This window comes from Triticum aestivum, chromosome 1B, assembly GCF_018294505.1.
Source record: "Triticum aestivum cultivar Chinese Spring chromosome 1B, IWGSC CS RefSeq v2.1, whole genome shotgun sequence".
NCBI classification, from domain to species: Eukaryota; Viridiplantae; Streptophyta; class Magnoliopsida; order Poales; family Poaceae; genus Triticum; species Triticum aestivum.
In genome coordinates, this window is record NC_057795.1 from 474,028,608 (window position 1) to 474,044,650 (window position 16,043).

Here is a 16,043-nt window from a genome sequence, read left to right on the forward strand (position 1 = left end):
ACTGGAGCTAAATTCAAATATATGGAAATATTGCAGCGTCAAGAACTTTTCCAGGAAAAAAGTTGAGTAATATCCGGGGATTGTTTTCACACACACAAAAAGGTTCGGTGGATGTCCTTCGAGCGCGACACGGTGACGCACCATTCGATCGACCGCGCGGCCGTGGTTCACACGCTTGCACAGGATTTTGTATCATGGTTGTGGTACTAATTAATAAAATCGATGTCTGAGTCTAATGTTTACATGTACTAGTACAGTTTTCTTTTAAGTTTGACCAACCTTATATAAAACTAAAGTAAGCTCCCATACGCACTCATCAATATGTCGTCACCGTTGTTGCGCATGCCGGAGCCCGCCTGCTCCGGCCAACAATTTCTTGCCCATCACCGCCGTGTCGCCGCCATCCTTGTGCCATGAAGCCGAAGGCTCGCCCGCTCATGTCATCTGCAGTCCCTCCTCGCGATGCCGCCGCGCTGCCAAGCACACGAGTAGCTGATGGAGCCGCGTCTATGCACGCAGCATACAAAGAGGAGGACGAGCGCGTGATCCAGCACGCCGGCGAGGAGGAACTAGCGTGTCATTGTTGTCTCCACCCACGCGGAGGAGGCGCGCATGGTGGCTGTCACGGCGGAAGCCGGTCGCGCACACGTCGAGCCTGCAAACCGGGTGCGAACGCGGAATCTACCTTCGAGACCTTGAATGCCACGTGGATCCTGCAATTTGAAGGAGCAATTTGGGTCAGTCGACTCTTGTGAGTCGTTTGATGCAACATGGATGGCTAGAAGGGCTTCTTCCACCTCTTCTTCCGTCTTCTTCCTTTGCTCCGTCAAACTTCTTTCACAAATCGACTGACCCAAATTATACTACTAGTACGAACGTATTAAGTACAATAGGAACACGAAGATACGAGCAGTAGTACCAACTGCAAGAAGAACAGTAGTAAGACATAGTACTAGTACTATTGTACGTGCTAAAGAGTTCAAATAACGAGAAAGAACATAAACATAGTTCTGCTGGGGCCTCAGCACAACACACCCTTGAAAATAAACTAATCAACTAGTCTGCTTGACACTGCAGTAGAACCAGCATGAGCAACGGCGCTGCCACCTACTCGGAATCTGAGTCCACGTCGTCGACTTTGTCCTCGTCCCTCTTCCTCTTCCTCTTCGCCGACGCTTCTTTGCTTGAACCAGACACTGGGCTCTGCTTCTTCATCCAACCCTTGTAGATATTTTTAAACAAAGGTAGGCATCCATTGCTGCATACAAGATGTGATCATCATCTAATGTCTTCGACTCCCATGCATGATGAAACTCGTGATGAGGTTTCTTCAGTTTAGCGTACGAATGATCAATCATGGCTGCTGCGAGGGTCAACATTGAAGGTTGAGAGGAGGACACCAGGCTTGCCTTCTAGAGATCGAAGGACTGGCCTACAACGAGACCTATCCGACGCAGGACATCCCTGTCGTTCCTAAAGTCTACAGTAACGAATTTCACTCTTTTGTCCTTGAGGAAGTTCTTAAAATCCTGGCACTCAACATCGGCATGGCATATGTGGTAGACCAAGCAAACGTTATGTACGCAAACCTGGATCACGGCAGACTTCTTCCTCTCTGCCTCCTTTAGAATCTTCTCTCTTTCCAGGACTGTGGTGTACTCAACATCTAGCCCAGTGACCCACTCATCCGTTGAACTGTTGAACATGCGTAGGAAGCGAGCAAGCCATGCTTTCACCATCGCGGATCCACATGTGTAGATGATGATGAACTCATCGCCGGTGATGGCTCTAACCTGGTACTCAGCGGCGACCATGGAGATTTGGGAGGCCATGGATTTTGGAGGAGGGTTAGGAGAAGTTGAACATTTGTACCCCGCAAAAAAAACTGGGAGCGAACTAATGTGAAAGGATGGGACGACTGGGAGCGAACTGTTGTAAGGTAGAAGACGGGGATGAGTAGGGCGTGCGAACGGCGTGGGGTTGCTGGCTTGCCCGATGGATAAATGGCTGCAAGCCCCCAAAGAGTTCTCGAGAACTATGCGGGACCCACTAGATGTCATGTCTACTAGACCCATATCGGAGGCCTGACGGTATAGCTTCTGCCTGTTCGCATGCCATGCCGACGCGTAGATGTAACTTCACTTAATTCCATCAACTGTCGCGCCTCCCGCGACCTCCGCCTCCCTTGTGCAGTCGCGCCCTTTGAGACTTCGACCGGCTATAAATGAGCAATTTTTTTGCCTACTCCGCATGCATGATACCCCCTCTGGTCCTTTTTACTCCCGTCAACCGTTTGCAAAATGTTTGACCAAATTTATACTAAAAATATCAATATCTACAATACTGATTATAATGAGTATAAGAAGTACATTTTATAATGAGTGTAAAAATATTGATTTGACATTGTGTATGTTGATACATTTTTCTATAAGTTTGGTCAAAGTAGAGGTACATTGACTTCAGACAAAACTTAAATGCACAATGCAGACTAGTTCCTCCGTCCAGGTGCGTGCCTTGTCCTATCTTGTCATCACAACAAGGTTATCTATTAGAGTACTACTACCTCCCTTCTAGTTTAAAGGGCTCGATTCAAAAATTTCACCTACTCTTAGCAAGATAGTAGAGGCGGTGGAATAGTTTTTGAAGTCTGCAAAAGTACTCAACTAATGATGTCGTTCTTCACAAAAAATGTGTTTACCAATGCATGCATGAACACTAGTTACTCTAACCCCCCCCTCTCTTCTTTAATTCTTTGCCACATCAGCATGTTTGCTATTCTCTTGTGCATGATACCAGCTAAGATACCACCATTATGGCCAGCCTTAATCATCGCATGCAATAATTTAGTGCACCTTGAAATATGAACATGTGTGGGGCGTGTATGTTTTTAATGACTTGAGACTATACCTAGCCCGGCATGCAAGATGACTTATTATGCATCGTTCCCCATACCTGCAGGAAGCCTGTTCGTCTCCAAATCTTTTCCTCTCCATGTGTGGAAACAATATGCCTGCCATACTCTCCTTCTCCCTCCGGCGGTCCCACCACTCCACCCCGTGTGGAAAAAATCTGCATGCATGACTCTCCTCCCCCACGCTTGTCCAATCCATTGTGACCAGCAATATTTCCACCTCTTCCCTCCCCCGTAATTTACTCCAACAAATATGCCCACGTAGCTGTTACGTTAATCACGCAACATATCTTTCGGGACGCTGCTTCAGTTACTTAACTGCAGGTGCATTGGGTCACTGACATATGGGCCCAACAAGGGTCTGGCCCACATGTCAGTGACACAACTAGACCTACAGTTAAGTCAGTGCAGCTCAGTTCATATCTTATGTAGGTGTGCCATTGCTCGCTATAAATACTGCGCCTCCCACGGCATTCGGAAGAACACACACGTTCATCGCTATCTCCGTCCCCTTCCTCTCACGTCGACCACCATGGCATCGCCCCTCCCAAGCCCTAAGCGCCCCTTGCTGCACCGCCCGGACGGTCATGCGTCGCTGTTCCGTTCCTCGCCGCCACTAGTCGAGGAGGACGCATCGGTGTTCCACTCCTCACCACGACGCGTCGAGGTGGACGCGTCGGTGTTCCCAATCTCGCCAGCATGTGCGTCGGAGGACGCGTCGGCTCCCCGCTACGAGGAGAACACCGCGCCGCCCGTCGAGCCCCCCAGCCTTGAGGATCTTTGGAAAGAAATGAATGTCACCATGTGGGAGGCTTTGCCGCCGGCAGAGCACGCCAAAATAGAGGGAAGAAGGCCGAGGAAGAGAAGTGCACCGCGGGGCAAGCTGCATGGCAGGTCTATGTCGTGTCCGAGAGAGTCAGGCAATTGGCTCTTTGGCAGAAGGCTCGTGCAAGGGCCGTGAGGGTGGCGGAGGACGCCCGTGCCAAAGCCCTGAGTGTAGTCGGGCCCAAGCGCCTCATCTACGCTTGGCGGTACGTGGACCGGGTGCACGCTTCCAGCGAGGAGGAGTACCTGCTGGCGCCGAATCACCACACCGGTGATATCATGCTCGCCCGCCGGCAAGCCGCCAATTAGCACCTCGCGAGTTGCGAGGCTGAGGAAGAGGCGGTGTGTCAGCGCGCTGGGAAACGGCCGCGCACCAGGGCACTCGTGGCGCACCGCAAGCGCTCCTGTGAGCGCCGTGGCTTTTAGTATGGAGTATAATTTAGTTTCATAAGGTGATCTCATTAGTTTTGGGACGCAAATGATAAATCCAGAACGTTCGATAATTATTAGCATCCTTAATTAAGTATGTAAGAGGGAAAGTTTGGAAACCTTGTGTATCCGTACGCATTTTGTAAGTAGGTGCATGCAACACAAACTTTAGTACTATATACTATCGCACTACACGTCTCTCTCTATATATGCTTGCAGACTGTGCTACTCCCTCCGTGCAGGTGAATAAGTCATCTTTGGTTGTGCACCGTGACCAAGTAGGAGGGAAGACTTTATACACCTAGACGGAGGGAGTACTACTATTACTTATGTACGGGCAAATGCACATTTTAACATTATGATGCGGTTTTTGTAAAAGTAGAAAACAGCACTAGTCAAGCTTGTGAAAAGATTCAATGCAAAACAAATGCAAAAATGCTCGTTTGATTGTTTACTTTTAGTTTCCTTCTCTATGGTTATTTCTCTGTCGTACTTTGTACGGAGTATCTCACTGGTCGGAAAGGCATGCAAATTCCCAAACCGCTTCCTACACCCTATATCGAATTTTTTGCCTAACAAGTTGTGCCGTGCAATTGGAATTCCAACTTGAGTACTAGTACTACTAGTAGGAGTACCAGGGGCCAGTTCGTTTAGGCTTCTAGATTAGTAGTAATCCCTTTACTACTAGCTCCGTCCTGGTTTATTGGTCCCCATTGTAATCTGTGTCAAATTTTGATCATAAATTTAACTAATGAAATGTTTGTGATGTCACATGCACTAACATTTTATAAGTTAAATCTTTGGTCAAAATTTACCACAAATTACAATGGTGACGAATAAACCAGGACGGAGGTACTCCCTCCATTTTTTTATACAAGGCCACTATAAAAATACATTTTGCATCTATACAAGGCCACCAACAGTAATCGAGACAAATATTAATGATGTTTCCTCGTACTAGTAACCCATGGCTTAATTACTAGCAAGCATGTAGTGGATGATAATGACAAACTCATCTACTTCCTCTCTCAGGGCCACTCAATTTCTTCTAATGTGCATGCACCCTATTAATTAACCCGGTAAACGAGAAAATAAATTGACTTGTAAATCACACATTGATTTTTATCTTGGTACCTGTAATTTGAGTTTGTGGCCTTGTATATAAAAATGAAGGGAGTACTAGTAGTACTAGTTTAGAAGCCCAAATAAATGAGTGAGGCGCCTTAATGTTACTCTCCACTGTGACTAGTCTTATGGGAAAAGCTGGGGAAGAGACGGCTTATTTTTTAAGCCGCCAAAAGAACTGACCCTAGGAGTAGTATCTAGGGATACTAGGAGTAGTAGCTAGGGATCGAGTGTGCGACATGAACCGGAGAAAGTAAATGCAGAGAGATGAAATTGAAAAAAGACGGAGGGATGTGATGGTTGCTTGTCCATTTATTTTACCAGGCCACTTATTACTGGCAGTGGTTGGGTTTTGTGATATGACGGCTTTACTGTCGTGCCACAAGCGGGGTGAGACTCCCGTGTAGCGCCGCCCTCCACACTTGTACTACATCGGTCGTGGTTTATTAGTCCCCCATTGAATTTGACTGAAGATTTAACTGACAAAATGTTAGTGCATGTCAACAAAAACTATATCGTTGGATTCGTATTTGAACATAGTTTTGAATGATATAATTTTAGGTGACATGCATCAGCATTTATCGTACTATATGTAATGTTAGTTCAATTTTTGGTCGTACTAATCTATTGTAGTAAGGTGCTCATGCGTTGCACCGAAGAGTGAAATGCATTGATTGGGGAGTTGTTTATTTTGACAAAGGATGTGGGTTTCATCTCATGTGTAACGGGTATCGATAGGTTTCTTTGGATATTATTTCATCTGTAGAGCTCACAAACATCCGGGTGAAATAGATAAAAAGGTATCTTTTGCAAACAAAAGCGTTCAACTGTTCAACCTGCATCCAAAACTTGTGAAGAAATAACATTTATTGTGCTTTGCAAGAAATGATCTTTAAGAATTAGTTTTTGAGTATTGATTGTTATACATGTTGGCTATAGATGACATGGCACTTTCTTATAGTCAACAGTTGGCTATACTATTAAGTATTAACCATGCCCTTATACACCTAGACAGAGGGATTAAGAGTAGCCACAATGGAGAGTAATAAACACTAGTAACATACACATATCCCTAGACTATGTTACTACCTCAATAGTGGGTAGTAACATAAGTGTGGTAACATGCAAAGCTTCATTTATTAGGTTATAGACTCATATTGCATTGGGACATGTGATGTTACAATAACTAGCTAAGTTACTAGTACTACATCTTTCCTCATTAACTCATTGCCACATAAGCAAATTTGGTGAGTTGGACTCGATGTTACTACCGAAGTTACTCCCTCTGTGGCTAGTCTAAGTCAGGATGACTTGGAAGGGGGCAGAGGAGATGTAAGAAATAGTTCATCGTAAGTCTTTCACCAGTACTGTAGTAAAAATTCATACATGGAAGATTCTAGACTAAACCATAAATGGATAGACTTGTATTCATGCACGATACTCCAATAGAGCAAGATCATGCATGGAAGTATCCACATGCTTAGACAGCGGATTTCATTGAGCGAAGACTAATGATCAACATTTAACTTAGTAATGCATATGTCCAGGTGAACCTCCTTGGAGTCCCCGTGCACCGCGTTGCGGGGTAAATCAAATCATGCGTCTTCCATGTCCACATCGGCGGGAAGGTCCCAGCTCTGCACAGTCCTAGTCAGTAGGATGGAGCCGGTATCGCCGCCCATGTACCTCTGAGGGGTAGTAACAGTGAGCACGCAACCGTACATCGGCCTCATGTTAGTGTCAGCTTCAGCGGCGTCGCCCCTGACGCACACTACAGAGACAGGGCGGCGGCCTGCATGGGCCTTGCCGGTGCCCACGATCAAGAGGAAGACGCTGCCGTCCTCCTCCGAGACTAGCATGTGGCGGTGATCCTCCAGCGACTCCGGCATGGTGAACGGGTAGCACGTCTCGTACTTGATGTTCTCCACCAAGGGCCAGTAGTGACCGCTGCACGCATCCATGAGGTGATGCACGATGTCTGTCGGCGAGCCCCAAAATGGCATCGTGCACTCATAGAAGTAGACGAAGGGCTCCTTGGAGGCATCGACCAGGTGATAACCCACAAGTGTAGGGGATCGTTACAACTTTCGAGGGTAAAGTATTCAAGCCAAATTTATTGATTCGACACAAGGGGAGCCAAGGAATATTCTTGAGTATTAGCAGTTGAGTTGTCAGTTCAACCACACCTAGATAACTTAGTATCCACAGCAAAGTATTTAGTAGCAAAAGTGGTATGATAATAAAGGTAACGGTGGCAAAAGTAAAGATAATAGTTTTGGGGTTTTTGTAGTAGTTGTAACAGTAGCAACGAAAAAGTAAATAAGCGAAGAACAATATGTGAAAAGCTCGAGGCAATGGATCAGTGATGGATAATTATGCCGGATGCAATTCCTCGTGTAATAGCTATAACATAGGGTGACACAGAACTAGCTCCAGTTCATCAATGTAATGTAGGCATGTATTCCATAAATAGTCATACGTGCTTATGGAAAAGAACTTGCATGACATCTTTTGTCCTACCCTCCCGTGGCACCGGGGTCCTAGCGGAAACTAAGGGATATTAAGGCCTCCTTTTAATAGAGAACCAGAACAAAGCATTAGCATAAAGTGAATACATGAACTCCTCAAACTACGGTCATCACCGAGAAGTATCCCGATTATTGTCACTTCGGGGTTGTCGGATCATAACACATAATAGGTGACTATAGACTTGCAAGATAGGATCAAGAACACACATATATTGATGAAAACATAATAGGTTCAGATCTGAAATCATGGTACTCGAGCCCTAGTGACAAGCATTAAGCATAGCAAAGTCATAGCAACATCAATCTCAGAACATAGTGGATACTAGGGATCAAACCCTAACAAAACTAACTTGATTACATGATAAATCTCATCCAACCCATCACCGTCCAGCAAGCCTACGATGGAATTACTCACGCACGGCGGTGAGCATCATGAAATTGGTGATGGAGGATGGTTGATGATGACGACGGCGATGAATCCCCCTCTCCGGAGCCCCGAACGGACTCTAGATCAGCCCTCCCGAGAGAGATTAGGGCTTGGCGGCGGCTCCGTGTCGTAAAACGCGATGAAACTTTCTCTCTGAATTTTTTTCTCCCCAAGACGGAATATATGGAGTTGGAGTTGAGGTCGGTGGAGGTCCAGGGGCCCACGAGATAGGGGGTGCGCCCTATAGGGGGGTGCGCCCCCCTGTCTCGTGGACAGGGTGTGGGCCCCCTGGTGTATTTCTTTCGCCTAGAAATTCTTATTAATTCCAAAAAGTGCCTCCGTGGATTTTCAGGACATTCCGAGAACTTTTCTTTTCTACACATAAAACAACATCATGGCAGTTCTGCTGAAAACAGCGGCAGTCTGGGTTAGCTTCATTCAAATCATGCAAGTCAGAGTCCAAAACAAGGGCAAAAATGTTTGGAAAAGTAGATACGTTGGAGACGTGTCAACTGCCCCAAGCTTAAACCTTTGCTTGTCCTCAAGCAATTCAGTTGATAAACTGAAAGTGATAAAGAAAAACTTTTACAAACTCTGTTTGCTCTTGTTGTTGTAAACATGAAAAGCCAGCATTCAAGTTTCAGCAAATATTATGAACTAACCATACTCACAATAACACTTGGGTCTCAATATTACTCATATCAATAGCATAACCAGCTAGCGAGCCATAATAATAAAACTTGGATGACAACACTTTCTCAAAACAATCATAACATGATATAACAAAATGGTGTCTCGCTAGCCCTTTCTGAGACCGCAAAACATAAATGCAGAGCACCTTTAAAGATCAAGAACTGACTAAACATTGCAATTCTTGGTAAAAGAGATCCAGTCAAGTCATGCCCAATATAAACCAATAGTAATGAATGCAAATGACAGTGTGCTCTCCAGCGGGTGCTTTTTTAATAAGAAGGGTGATGCCTCAACATAAAAGTAAATAGATAGGCCCTTCGCAGAGGGAAGCAGGGATTTGTAGAGGTGCCGGAGCTCGATTTTAAAATAGAGATTGAATAACATTTTGAGCGGCATACTTTCGCTGTCAATGCAACAACTATGAGATGGCTGTATCTTCCATACTACATGCATTATAGGCAGTTCCCAAACAGAATGGTAAAGCTGTATACTCCCCCAACCACCAACAAGCATCAATCCATGGCTTGCTTGAAACAACGAGTGCCTCCAACTAGCAACAACCCTGGGGGAGTTTTTTTTAATTATTTTGATTTGCTTTGATCTTTTTGGATCATGGGACTGGGCATCCCGGTTACCAGCTCTTTCTTATGAATGAGGAGCGGAGTCCACTCCTCTTGAGAATAACCCACCTAGCATGGAAGATATAGGCAGCCCTAGTTGAAACATGAGATGCTTGAGCATACAAAACAGAATTTCATTTGAAGGTTTGGAGTTTGGCACATACAAATTTACTTGGAACGGCAGGTAAATACCGCATATAGGAAGGTATAGTGGACTCATATGGAACAACTTTGGGGTTTAAGGATTTTGGATGCACAAGCAGTATTCCCGCTTAGTACAGGTGAAGGCTAGCAAAAGACTGGGAAGCGACCAACTTAGAGAGCGACAACAATCGTAAACATGCATTAAAATTAATTCACACCGAATACAAGCATGAGTAGGATATAATCCACCATGAACATAAATATCATGAAGGCTATGTTGATTTGATTCAACTACATGCGTGAATATGTGCCAAGTCGAGTCACTTAATTCATTCAAAGGAGGATACCATCCCATCATACCACATCATAATCATTCTAATAGCATGTTGGCACACAAAGTAAACCATTATAACTCATTGCTAATCAAGCATGGCACAAGCAACTATAATCTCTAAATGTCATTGCAAATATGTTTACTTCATAATAAGCTGACTCAGAAATGATGAACTCATCATATTTACAAAAACAAGAGCGATCGAGTTCATACCAGCTTTTCTCACCCCAATAAGTCCATAATATATCGTCATTATTGCCTTTCACTTGCACGGCCGAACGATGTGTATAATAATAAGAGTGCACGTGCATTGGACTAAGCTGGAATATGCAAGCATTCAACTCAAAAGAGAAGACAAGTAATATAGGCTCTAAGTTAAATAAACAATCATGCATATGAGAGCCACTAAACATTTTCAATATGGTCTTCTCGATCCCCAAAGGAAAGAAAAGAAAATAAAACTATTTACACGGGAAAGCTCCCAACAAGTAAGAAGAAGAACTAGAAATCTTTTTGGGTTTTCATTTTAATTTCTACTGCAAGCATGGAAATTAAACTAACTAATTTTTTGGTTTTTCTTAAGGTTTATCAAACACACAAGAAGAAAACTAGAAAAAGAAATTTAAACTAGCATGGATAATACAATGAAAGAGTATGAGCACCGACGACTAGTGTGCGAACATGAATGTAAAGTCGGTGAGAAATATGTACTCTCCCAAGCTTAGGCTTTTGGCCTAAGTAGGTCTAGTACCAAGGACGCCTAGCTGATATCTATAAGTGAAACCGGGGTCATACTGAGATGCAGCGGCAACCGCCTCCTGAGCTGCAGCGTGTTGGCGAGCTGCCTCCGCTCTCCTCTCGTGTTCAGCTGCTTCCTCCCTAGTGATAACATATCTTCCTTTTGCCTGATAATCAAAAAGGTAGGGAGCAGGAAGAGTAACATGGACGACGTTGCGTCTGTCATAGGTTAGTCGATATTGGAGGAATTGTTCATTCCTCCCAAGAAATTGATGACTGACCATAGCTTCATAATCCAAATAAATAGGAGGTATTATCATATCTCCCACTCGTGGGGCTATACCTAGATAATTAGCCACACAGGTTGCATAAATTCCTCCAAATAAATTTCCCTTTCTACTATTATTCTGCAACCTACGTGCAACTATGGCCCCCAAGTTATAACCTTTATAACCTAACACAGCACTCTTGAGGACACACAAATCAGGGACACACATGTGACATGCTTCATCCTTACCGTTAATACATCTACCAATGAAGAGAGCAAAATAATGTATAGAATGAAAATGAATGCTCCCTATGGTAGCTTTGTGCTATGTCCCTAGATTCTCCCACAGTAATACTAGCAAGAAAATCTCTAAATTCAGATTTGTGAGGATCATTAATATTACCCCACTGCGGGAGTTTGCAAGCAGTTGTGAAATCCTCTAAATCCATGGTATAAGATGTATCATAAATATCAAATATGACACTAGGAGAATTACGCGCATAGTTATATTTGAACCTCCACACAAAAGAATCAGTCAATTGATAATACTGCGGACACTTATCTTGTAAGAAGTCCTCCAGCTCGGCATTACGCACATACGCGTCAAATTCCTCCTTGAAGCCTGCTCTGACCATAAAATCATCGGATGGCCACTCACAAGCTCGTACATCCGCGTTGTCACATCCCTAGCTTCTGGTGCTGCCTAGTGTTTGCATCATGTTTAAATTTTGAAACTTGAACCGAGGAAATTTGGAAGCCTCAAAACCCTAAATAAAAGAAGGGCAAAAACCCTAAAATCTCATTCATTGTTCCAAAATGCTCTTCTTAAATGTTTGATAATTTTTGGCAAAGGGTTCTGGTCCCAACCAAAATATTGAACATTTTTAAGGACTTAATCTTGGGACTTTGAATTTAAATCATTAGTTATTTGAATTTGAATTATATTCATATAATTAGAATATAATTTCAAATACCCCTCAAATATTTTATGAGCTCTTGGAAAAGTCCATCTAGCAACATAAATTATTCAGAGGATATTTGGCACTGTTTTGGATTTGTTAAATTTGAAAAAACAGTGGCAAAGTATAAAAACAGAAACAGAAAAACAATAAAAGAACAGAAACTTACCTGGACTTACCTGGCGCTCACCGAAGCCCACCTGGACGGCCCAACACTTCCGGCCCAGCCCATCTCCACTCCTCCCCTGTCGTCTTCCTCCCTGCCAGGAGGACGGGCACGCGCCCGGCGCGCGCGGCCACGCGCCCCGGCCACCTCCTCCCTGCCTGGCTGCCTCCTCCTCCCCCTGGACGTCTCCCGCAACGCCACGGAGATGCCGAACCCCCTCGCTCCTCTCTCTCACTCTCTCCCGACCCTTCTCCCTTCTCTGCTCTCCCCCTCTCGCGCCCGAGCGCGCTCATCGCCGCCGCTCGCTGCTGCCGTAACCACAGCCACTGCCCCGCCCTGCCGTTGCGCCCAGAGGCTCCGCCTCGACCCCCTCTTCCTCTCCACCGAGCCACGAGGTCCCGGACGCGCTGCAACGCCGCCACCATCGCCGTTCCCGTCGCCGGCCACCGAAGCTCACCGCCGTCGATTCGCGACGTCTGGCGCGCCCCCGAGCCCACTGACCTTCTGCGCCGCCTCCCTGTGAGCTCCTCATCTCCTCTCTTTGCTCGCCCCCTCCGTTCTTGTCCCCTAGCTAGCTGCCCCGCCGAACCCGAGCTCCGGCCGCCGCCATGGACGGTGAGCTTCGTGCTCCCGAGCTCCTCCACCTGCGCTCGTTGCCTCCGAGTGTTCCTGGTGACCCCAGCAACCCGTAGAGCCCATCGGCCGCGCCCGTCGTGCCCCGTAATGCCTAAAGCTTGGATTCCCGAACTCCGGCGGCCGCCCGGCTCGCCGCCGCCGCTGCTACACACCACCCCAGCACACCACGCGGCCACCACTAGATGCGCCTCACTTCAGCGTCCCGTAGCGGCAAACCACGAGCAAAACAATGCTCCGGAGCTCCGTCCCGAGCAACTCCGGTGAGGTCTCGCCGTCGCCGTGGTCGCCGGCGTCACTTGCTGACGTGGCTGGCCTAATTAGCCACTAAACACCGCACCGTGTCACTGACACCTAGGCCCCACGCCCTAATTAACCCCAGTTTAATATCTGTTTAGGATTAACTAAACCAGAGCGGCCCCACGCGTCAGTTTTGACCAAGCTGACGTGGCCGTTGACCGGGCCCACACGTCAGCGGCACTAACCAGCCCCAGTCACTGACCAGTGGACCCCACTGGTCAGGTTTGACTAGCAGCAGCGTCTGTTGACCTGCTGACGTCATAGTGACGCAATGCTGACGCAGTAAGTATTTCTGGAATTAAAATAAATCAGGAAATGATTTATAAATTTCAGAAAATACCCCAAACTTCAATAAATGATAGAAATTCAACCGTAACTCCAAATTAAATAAATTATATATGAAAAATTATCAGAAAAATTCAAGGAATCCATCTGTACCATTTTCATGCATGTTTGAACAATGTTTGTCCTCTGTTTTGGACAAAACAAATAAAGGGCATTTAAATAATCATATATGGAGCTGGAGTTTGAATCATGTATTCAAACCAACTTCATTTAAATCATAGCTAGGTGCATTAGCCCAAAACACATTCATATTGCCATGTCATAGCATGCATCATATTGTGCATTGCATTGATCGTGTTTCTTCTGTGTTTGCCGGTATTGTCCCCTCTCGATAGACGTGTACCGACGATGTGATCGATGACACCGATGAAGACTCATATTATCTTCAGAAGTGCCAGGCAAGCAAAACCCCCTTGTTCATTCCGATACAATCCTACTCTCTCGCTCCTGCTCTCTTTTACTGCATTAGGACAACACCGATTCAACTGTTACTTGCTGCGGTAGCTGAACCCCTTTATCCTCTGCATGACCTGTCATTGCCACAGTAAATAGATGAAACCCACTAGTATGAGTAGGAGTTGTTTGAGCCCTGTTGTGCCTACTCATTCATGCTTGTTTGTCATGCCTGCTACTGCTTAGAGTTGAGTCAGGTCTGATTCATCGGGGATGAATCAGAGGTGTGTGAACATGTCCTACTGTGTGTGAGCTAAGTGTGTGAACACGATTTGGTAAAGGTAGCGGTGAGAGGCCATGTAGGAGTACATGGTGGGTTGTCTCATTGAAGCCGTCCTTAGGAACTGAGTTCTGTGTTTGTGATCCATGATTCAGCTACTACCATACATTGGGCCCTGAAACCATGACCCCGCTCGACTTCTTAATCACCCTAGTCCTCTGTCCAGGAGTTGCAAGTAGTTTCTGGTGTTTGTAGTATGCTGGAGGCCGTGGACAGCGCTGACCGGAGGGGTGGGCTGTGATGCGGTAGGCACGTGGCCGGGTATACCGGGCGCCCGTTTGGTGTCACGGAACCCTGCACACATCGTTTGGGGCTGTGAGCGAAACTCCGGCCGGATCTCCTCATGGATGGAACCCGAATAGGCGATAAACCTGGACTAGAGACTTGAGTGTTTAGGTAGGTCGTGGTCTACACCCACGTCGGCTTTCGCTTGAAGTCTGCCGAGCACATGTCGTGTGCAGACGCTAAGTGGTGGAAACATGTATGAAGAAGTACACCCCTGCAGGGTTAACATCATCTATTCGAATAGCCGTGTCCGCGGTAAAGGACTTCTGGGTTGCTTATATCAGTTCATAGACAAGTGAAAGTGGATACTCTAAAATACGCAAGATAAGCGTGAGTGCTATGGATGGCGTTCTCGTAGGGAGACGGGAGTGGTTCCATAGTGGTGTATTGGTTGGTGAATATGTGGACTCGTGTGCGCCACCTCAAAAGAGTTACTTGCAGTCGTAGTTTAGGATAGCCACCGAGTCAAAGCTGGCTTGCTGCAGTTAAACCCCACCATCCCCTTTGTTGATAATGATGCATATGTAGTTAGTTCTGATGTAAGTCTTGCTGGGTACATTTGTACTCACGTTGCTTAATTTATGTTTTTGCAGAGAGACTTCAGTCTCACTAGTAGTTCCACGTGGACTTCGACGTTTAGCTTGTTACCTCAGCTACGATCTTGTGCCCTCGGCAGGATCTGGTAGATAGTCAGGCTTCTCAGCCTTTTTCATTTATAGATGTCTGTACTCAGACATGTTAAGCTTCCGCATGTGCTTTGACTTGTATGCTCTGATTGTTGGGTCATGAGACCCATGTTTGTAATATCTCGCTCCTCGGAGCCTAATGAATAAATACTTGAGTCGTAGAGTCATGTTGTGATGCCATGTTGTATTTGCACATATCGAGCATATTGTGTGTATGTTATTGAAATGCTTGGTATGTGTGGGATCTGACTATCTAGTTGTTTATCCTTAGTAGCCTCTCTTACCGGGAAATGTCTCCTAGTGTTTCCACTGAGCCATGGTAGCTTGCTACTGCTCCGGAACACTTAGGCTGGCCGGCATGTGTCCTTCTTCGTTTCTGTGTCTGTCCCTTCGGGGAAATGTCACGCGATGAATACCGGAGTCCTGTTAGCCCGCTACAGCCCGGTTCACCGGAGTCCTGCTAGCCCAGTGCTACAGCCTGGATTCACTCGCTGATGACCGACACGTTCGATGCTGGGTCATGGATGCCTGTCCCTGTAAGTTAGTGCCACTTTGGGTTCACGACTAGCCATGTCAGCCCGGGTTCTTTGTCATATGGATGCTAGCGACACTATCATATACGTGAGCCAAGAGGCGCAAATGGTCCCGGGCCAGGTAAGGTGGCACCCGTGGGAATACCGTGCGTGAGGCCGCAAAGTGATATGATGTGTTACATGCTAGATCGGTGTGCATTAGGATCGGGGTCCTGACAGCTTTGGTATCAGATCTTGACTGCCTGTAGGATTACCAAGCCAAACTGGTCGAAGTTGAGTCTAGAAATTCTTTAGTTATATAAGGGAATTGATTGTGGGATGGAACCTAAGGCTCTTTTTACTCCTTATACCTCATGCCCTT